Source organism: Symphalangus syndactylus, chromosome X (assembly GCF_028878055.3).
Source record: "Symphalangus syndactylus isolate Jambi chromosome X, NHGRI_mSymSyn1-v2.1_pri, whole genome shotgun sequence".
NCBI classification, from domain to species: domain Eukaryota; kingdom Metazoa; phylum Chordata; class Mammalia; order Primates; family Hylobatidae; genus Symphalangus; species Symphalangus syndactylus.
The window spans coordinates 40,718,920-40,727,847 of record NC_072447.2 but is presented as its reverse complement, the minus strand read 5'-3'; positions in this window follow the sequence as shown (position 1 = coordinate 40,727,847).

Genomic DNA, 8,928 nt, shown 5'->3' with positions numbered 1-8,928 from the left:
GGAGTGAGAGAGATTGTACTATGTCTCTATTTGGTATTTTAATGTTTCTACTATAATGCTGAAATGTAAATTTTGTTTTAAAGCCAGTCTCTCATGTAAAGCAATCCAATGGAAATACATTTACAGATAAAACTTGTTTTTATTTTGTAGAAGTACACCATGGTTCTTTTCTTTTTTTGACTACAAGGAATGAGTGTCTACCCAAGAAAAATAAATTATGCTGCTGGAAACTATATGTAACAAATGATTTATTTAAGGTATACTTTAAAAGCGTACATAAAATGCTAAGAAGGCAAATAACTATAAAAAATGGCTTAGCCCCTTCTCACAAGAAATTCTGCATCTTGTAAATTTAGTGTACCTGCTGGTGTCTGTTTGGAGTTTATATTTAGCTTTTCAAGGACCGAAAAAGATGCTTTTGCTCTCCTAACATTGGTAATTATCTCTAATTATAGGAAGCGTTCTCTATGTGTATGTCAAACAGCCCATGTTTTTTATTTCTGTTGGTTGCATATGTTAACTGGTGCTGTGCTTCCAAGCATCTGTTGGATTTAGATCATTAGCATCTCTACCAATATAGCAGTCAATGAGACCGTAAGACTGTCTGCCTGCTGATAACCATGAGAAGATTAAAAAAAATAAAAACCGCAAACTCATTTGTTTTTCATTTCCAGTTAGAATCCTATCAGTGAAACAGCTCAATATTCAGTCAGAGAATAGGCACTGTTACAAAGTAAAATACACAAAGTCAAGTTCAGGATGAATTTCTACAGAGTCTGAATGTGTTTTCTCAAGATCTACTACTCTAAAAATTACAAAAATGTTATTTGGGTTTGTTTTCATTCAGTATATGCATATTTCTTGACACATCCAAATTCAGGGAATATGAATGTTTCCTCATTTCAGAATGGCCAGGATTTTTCAGGGCAGAAAAAAAAGAGAGATTCTAGAACTTAACAGGAAATAACTGAGAGGCATAAAAGTAGATATCAGGAATTTAGCAGGACATCCCATGATTGATTTCATAATTGAGGGTCAGTTCACATAAACTCAAAAGTAAGGCTGCATCAACTTACCTCTCCCATGGTTTCTCCATGTTGGTCCTGGGCCTAAACTTTCCCTCTATTCCAAGATTTATAAGACCATTCACTCTGACTGGGTATTGTTGATATAACTCAAAACAACAGAAAAGTGTTAAAGCACCAACACTTTTTCAGGCTTAAACATTCAAATTTAAAATATATATAATATATTCCATGAAAAATAAATGAATAATTGAGGTACAATTGTGATAAGCTGTCTTCTAACCAGTTGACCCGTGAGTTGGAATTATTGCATTAAAGACCTGTGAGTTGGAGTTATTGCATTAAAGACTTCGTTTATTCACTCCTCCTTCTATCCATACCCATACTCTGTAGTGCCCTTCAACTGTGACATTAGGGTTGATCATGTGGTTTGCATTGATTGCAAGAATGTTAGCAAATATGATGCAAGAAGATATTCAAGAGACATCTGTGTTCTTCTGCTTGCTGTGTTTGTCTTCTGTCATCACTGTGAGAAAGTTCTGCTTGGGCCAGCTTGCTGCAGGATGCGACATATGGAACAAAACTGAGATTTCTCCCCAATTATTCCAGCTGAGGCTGTCCTAAGATGAGTCAACAGCCAGCCAATCTCTAAAAATGCCTGGTGATCCTAATCAAGAGCTACCTAGCTAACTCACAGCTTACCACAGACAGATGAACAAGTTCAGTCAAAATTGGTTGAGTCCAGTCCAGATCAATTTATCTCTGCAGACATCAGCTAAACTGACGATAATTTTTGCTTGATACTAAAATGTTTGATTGTGTGTTATGCAATATTATTGTGGCAATAGATAGACTTTCATGAAAATAATGGGAATCATGTTCAGAAGACTTCTTGCATCCTGGAATCTCCATCTGTAATCAAGGTGACTAGTCTTTACAGAGACTTTGTACAATTACTTTAAAAATGTGTAGACCTGGCTGGGTCAATATCATACTGGCATCTTTACTCCTGCCTGCTCACACATCCCTGGAAAGTGATTTACACATGTCACAAGTGGCATCCATACTCTGCACTCACCCACCCCAGTTAAGATGGTTATGTCAAATTCCCAGATAGGACATGGTAGGCATTATGTCTTCAACAGATACTGGAAGGCAAGAGAAGTCATGCCAGGGAATATCCAGAGCAGGGTCTGGATAGAATGTAGCCCTCTGTAAATGTGTATGTTAGTTGGTGACTCTGTTTTTGTACTTTCTTCAGTGTGTATAGTACCCTGTGGAGATGAGAGTTTAAATAGAAGTAGGATCTTTCTGCTGCTCCAGGTAGGAAACTATGGGACTCCACACACCCATTCTCATTTAACTTAATTAAGTCTGCAATGTGAATTGTGCCCTGTAAATGTAGAAGCCCTGTGCAATGCACAAATGGAGAGACTGGTGTATAGCAGGCTACCTGTGAAACCTGTGATTATAATTGGTGAGGTTTTGCTCTATAAAAGGTGCTTATTTTTTCTGTTCGTTATACTGCAGAAATTTTTTGACCTTCTATTGTGCTTGGGAGTGCAAAGATAAACAAGGCACTGTCTCTGCCCTCAAGGATTTCAAAGCCTAATCAAGAGACAATGCAAAACACATTTTTGTATAGTGTTAAGGTGGTCTTTTTGAATAATAATCCAAGTACTGTAGAGAAACAGAGCAATCAGTTGTTTAGTGTGGGGATACAGGTGGAGTTCATGGAAGGATTCACAGTATACAATTTTTTTAAAGGAGTAGACTAAGTAGAAGTTATTTAAGAAGACAAAAGAAAGGAGGGGAAAAATACTTCCTAGAGATAGGGAACAGCAAGATTATTTAAATAACTGCACAGAGACATAATAAAGATCATTAAATTCAATGGTGGCATGAGCCAGGGCTTCAAAAGAGATGAAGAAGGGGTAGGAAGTTAAGAGAACATAGAGGATTATAGGAGACATGAAAAGGAGTTTGACTTCATGCTGTAAGCCATGGATAAATATATAAAACAGAGAAGTACCATGACCAGATTTGAATGTTAAAAATGTCACTCAAGTAGTAGTAGAGAATGGGCTTGCGGGAGAGAAAGACTATGCTAATAGTTTAGATAAGTGCTACCCATATGGTAGCCACTAGTTATGTGTGGCTACTTTGTACTTAAACATGGTAGTCAGAATTCACATATGCTATCAGTGGAAAATACCCACTGGGTACCAACAAAAAATTAAATAATGTAAAGTGTCTTATTAATAATATTCAATACTAAGTATATTATAAAAATAATATCATTTTTGATATATTTGGTTAAACAAAATACACTAGTAAAAGTAACCTTGCATGTTTTCTTTAATTTGTTTAATGTGGCTACCAGAAATTTTAAAATTATGAATGTGGTTCACATAATATTCCAATAGGTATCTAAGTGTTACAGAAGTGATGGCCTACATTGTAACTATGGCATAAAGATAGAGAGAAGGTTTGACAACTACTAAAGGAGTGGAGACCGACAAGGATTTATGTAACACTGAGAGAGATGGAGATGTCTCGAATTGCTCTGAGACTTCTGACTTGATTTACAAGTGACAACAATTGTCGAACAAGTGAGTTCAGTCAGCAGGATATAGAACTCAAAAAGGAGAGTAGAAGCTAAAGAAATGAATTTAGTGGTCAATATGTTGAGTATAGGATTTGGATTTCTAACAGGTGGAGGTGGCAAATAAACAATCTACACATTTCTAACATTTAGAACAAAGATTGTGTCCAGAAATACTTAGGTTATTAGCCTATGGAAGAATGTCAAGAATAAAGGAAATTGAGCATTTTCTTATGGTAAAAGATACGTTATGTAAAAGTAAGACATGGATGGCCTTTGGATTTGAAAATTAGCACTCCATTGTTGACCTTATTCTGATTCTGAGGATTTGTGTCAACATTAAAATTTTTTTAAATTCAGCATTAGTTATAGCTTTCACCTTCTGTTACTTCAGTCAGTTTGTCTTCCTCTCAATTCCTATGATTGTAGCAAGAATTTCAAAATGTAGTTTCTAATAACAAATCTATGACTTGATTCTGAGGTAAAGTACGCAAGAATTCCACATTATTTTATTTTTGTGACTCACCAGTTTGGTTATTTCTTTAATGTATATAAATTATCTATAATATCCAATGTCCTTTTGTGTTCAAATTTGAATTGTTGCTGGCTGTCCTTTTTCCAGGACTGTCCTCTCTAGCTATCACAATAGCCTTATTTTTTCCCAGGCAGTTGCCTTAGATTGGGTTAATTCAGAAACAGTCCTTGAGATGAGGATTTGTGTACAAATAATTTATTAAGAATGAGTTCTGAGAGGCAAACAGTAAGTGAGAAGGGAAAGCAGGACGAGGAACAGGAGGAAGAAAAGCAAGAGTACAATCTCAGGTGACGTCCTACAGAGGCCTCCTACAGCATTATTCCATGGGAGGATTCTGGTATGTAAGTTATACCTCAGTGTTCCTCAGACCACTAGATGCCCCAGGAGAATGTGAAGTACCAGGCATTTCTGGTTTGTGAGGGTCAAGTGGCTCCAAGAGACTAGGGGATGTCTTCTCACAAAGAACCACAGTTGCTAACTGGTGGAAGTGAAAGCACACAGAAGAAGGAGGCACAAGAATGGACAAAGGGATCCAATAGGTCTAGGTCAAACACCAACCATACCCTCCCTAGGTAACACAATAGCCTTATATTTTTCTGGGAAGGTGCCTTAGAGTTACCTTAGAAGGGTTTCATCTTACTTATATTTATATCTCTAGCACCCAGCCTAGATTCCATCCTAAAAACCCCTAAGAGCAGCAATATTAATGCTGCTCCTGGTGGAGGTAACCCAGAAACTCTACTTTGCCACTCTGTCATTCAACCTTAGCTGTGTTTTTGTTTGTTTGTTTGTTTCCATCTGCTGTTGCTAAGGCTCTGATTCTTTCTCTGTGGAACCCACATATGGCCACCATCCCTCCACCACCTGTCAAAGTATTCTTTGACCATCCTTTAAGAATATAAGTCTCTACTGGCCATGTGGGGCATTATACCTCCTGAATTCTACTCTAGACCTGGAAGCTGTCTTCAGCACCATCAAAGCCACTGACACCAATAGCTGTTTTTCATGAAATCTAGCTATCCCTTTAGCCAGGTGAAAATTGATCCACTCCAATTAAATTTATGGGGCTTTTGTAGTTATTTCTGAGTGCCTACTGTGTGCCTGAAAGATTGTTGCATTTTGAAGATGAATAAAATAGTCTTTATCTTCAAGCTTGCAGTCTACTGTCAAATTTATACATTTGAATATGTGATTAAAGAATGATGTAATAACAGTCTTTGTGAGCAGTGTGGCTTGAGAATGTGGAAAAGTGAGAAACTGACTTTGCCTGATAAATGTGGAAGGTCTTAGAGTGGATTAGTAATTTCACTATAGCTTGACGATAAGTGAGTTGGAAAAAGCATTTGCAAGAAATGAGAGTTTGTGCAAAGGTACAAAGGCAAGAAAGAGAAAGGGGTTGTAGAACACTAAAACCAGTTTATTCTGGCTAGAAGAGTGTTAGGACATAATTATAATAGATCGCCTCCAAGGCATCTCTTCATCTTAAAACTCCAAAGTGTAGGCTGCTTATTATTTCTTCACAGTCCGTAACACTCTCTTCTCAGTGTCACTTCCCCATCATTATTATTGCATCCTCTCAGAGCAAATCCTGTTCCTTGTTGATACCTACTAGCCACCTCACCATCCTCTCACATGAAGGCTTTGATCCTGAATCACAGCCTCCCTTTTGTCCCCTAAGTCTGTGATTATTCTCGGAAAGTTTAAGGACTTTGTGCTTATCCACAGCACACTGGCCTCTCAGCTATTGACTAATGTCAAGGATCTTACTTCTTATAAACCCTAATACAAAAAGAGCTTTTGTTTTTAATTTTAAGAATAATAATTCCCCAAATTGTGAAAATCCTACTTCTCATGTTGTAGCAAGCATATCAGTCTATTTTCCTTCATTCCCCTTAGCTCCTCTCAGAAAACGTATTTCAGCCTAGAGTGTCTTAAATTTTGGCATCAGGTCATATGACCCTACCCTTACTGACCATAACTTTTTCTTTTTTCAAATGAAACGGAACTGACTCAAGCCAAGCAATCCATTGACAGCCAGCAGGCAATCAGAATACCTGTCCAGATTCTGAATTAAGGGGGTAATCACTGTATCTGGAAAACATTGAGCACTGGAATTGAGAGATCTGGTAAAGTAAGATCCAGGATCAGTACTATGGCAAGCCAGAAACTTTGTGCATGCCAAAATTATGAAAGAACAAACATCAAAACTTTTCCAACATGGGTGGCCTTCAGAGAGGACAATGGAACAGATGTCATAAAGGCACACAGAGAGAAAACTCTTTGGTAATAAAGTAGAAGAGAAAATTTGAGAGAATACATCTTTGATAACTTCCTATTCTTCAGGAGGCTCAGTAATATATTCTGCAATTGAGTTCTGTGAGGTTCTTTGATATTTTATAATAAATTCTTTGTTCACTTGAACTCATCTTAGTGGACTTCTGCTTTTTCCTCAAAATAATGTCTAATTAATAAAGACAGTACTTCTGTTTCCATCACTATGCTCAGGTTTGTGAGACACATGTATAACTGATTGAGAAGCTTCATCAGACCCATTTATGCTAGATGAAAAAAGCAATAAAAACTAATGATGGAATTTTAGCCATACAACTCCCAAATAAATTTATTTTTTCCTGTGAGTCCTAAAACTAGGAAGTGATATTTATCCTTTTGATCATTTACAGAGTAAAATTATCCTATAAAAGTTTAACTATAAATAAATATTCTTCATGTAATGTAATGACTGTGTCTTATAAGTGCCTAATCTATGAGCGTGCTACATTATGGGTACCAATAATATAATTTTTAGGTTTATAATATGAAAATAATCTAATGAGTAAATATTTTTTCACTTTATTTGAAAATAAGAAATAATGTTTACATGGAAGTTTATCAAGTATTTGATTTAGTAGAATATGGGTCTGCAAGCCATGACCTATAGGCAAAATCTAGCCTGCCCCTTTTTTGCAAATAGTTTTATTGGAATACAGCCACATTCATTCTATCTATTGTCTATGCTGCTTTTGTGCTACAGTGGCAAAGTTGAGTAATCACAGCAAAGATCATATGGGCCACAAAGCCTAAAGTATTTGCTATCTAATCCCATACAGGAAAAAAAAAAACCCACAATGCTTACCCCTGCTATAGAAATAGAGGATACATAAGTTATCAACTTAACAAAACAGCCTAAACATCAGATATTAAACTTATGTGAGACTTAAATTTCTATATCTATGCTGGGTTATACACTCACAAAATGTTCAAACTTCTTCTAGGTGATAACTGAAATAAACTTTTTTTTTCTGCACAGAATTATGATAAACAGTGAAAGATGGGTAAGTTTGAATAGAAAACATCTGTAATGATAATAATAACAGATGATATTTTATTATGTAGAATGAATAATTTTAACAAAACAAATCGGTTCAAAGAAATAAAATTCATTAGGGAAATTAGAAAGTAAGAAAATGAGATTGTATTTAAAAGTATAGATGACTTCAAAGACATGGGAAAAATAGTAAAATAACAATTGTCTAAAATTAAAATAGAAATATAAATCGAATGGAAAGTAAGCTAGGGTACTAAGAAGGAGAGCAAAGATATTTCACAATTAAAAATGTATTTAAAAGTATAGATGGCTTCAAAGACATGGAAAAAATAGTAAAATAACAATTGTCTAAAATTAAAATAGAAATATCAATTGAATGGAAAGTAGGCTAGAGTACTAAAAAGGAGAGCAAAGATATTTCACAATTAAAATTAAGGCCAACTTGTTTAGAAATATAAAGTTGTAAGAGTGAAGAGGCAAACTAAAATATCAACTTTATGTTTCTAAAATCATGAATAGCATCAAAAAAGAAAATATCCATTGAAGAAAACATACATTAACAGCATGTTAAATAAAGCACACCATCATTATATTAATAAGCTGAAAGAATAGTTCTTCAGGCATGATACATTACAATGTTCTATTAATTGTTCTCTTTGCCTCCAAATTCACTCTCCTCCAACATATGAATAATATGTTTGCCATTGTTTTGCACATCACTCTTCCTCATCAAAATCTTCAATGACTCCCCGTTGAACCGTGGTATTTTAGAGCTAAAAGCACCATTAAGTCCATCAAGTACACTAATCATATCTTACACATGACAGCAATGAGAAACATAAGGTGCAATAGATTGTCTATGTGGTATAACTGAACAATGGACGTTAAAATCAAATCCTGAGCTCCCTAACAACCAGGTCAGTGTTTTTCTGCCACAGTGAGCTTTCTGCAACACAGCTCCCTTTGATCTTCACTTTCATTGATCTATTATTTGAGAACACTGCTCTAGATAGACTAGTTTTCTAGGTTGCTGGTATAATAGCATGTTTGGCTGTGAGAGTCACAGACTGTCTATATTTTTCTACATTTTATCTTTCTTTCAAGATAAGACATGGTGAAGAACTGTGTACAATGTCTATTGCATAGAAAGCATTAGTAAAGTTAACTATATTTAAAGACAAAATATAAAGCTCCATTCTTCCTCTATGAAGCTCTGTGATCTCCCTTCTTTCTAAGTTTCTTTAGAAAATGTGGCCTGATGTATTCATTTGACTTTTGGCACTTGCTCCCCTGTATTACATTTTATTTTTTTTCTCTAGTTATAAGTCTGGTGTTATCCAACTAGATTGTGATTCCTTAATGAAGAATATGATGTGTAACACTCTAAACATAACAATTGCTCAGTAAATGCTTATTGAACACAATACTGATTAAAGGT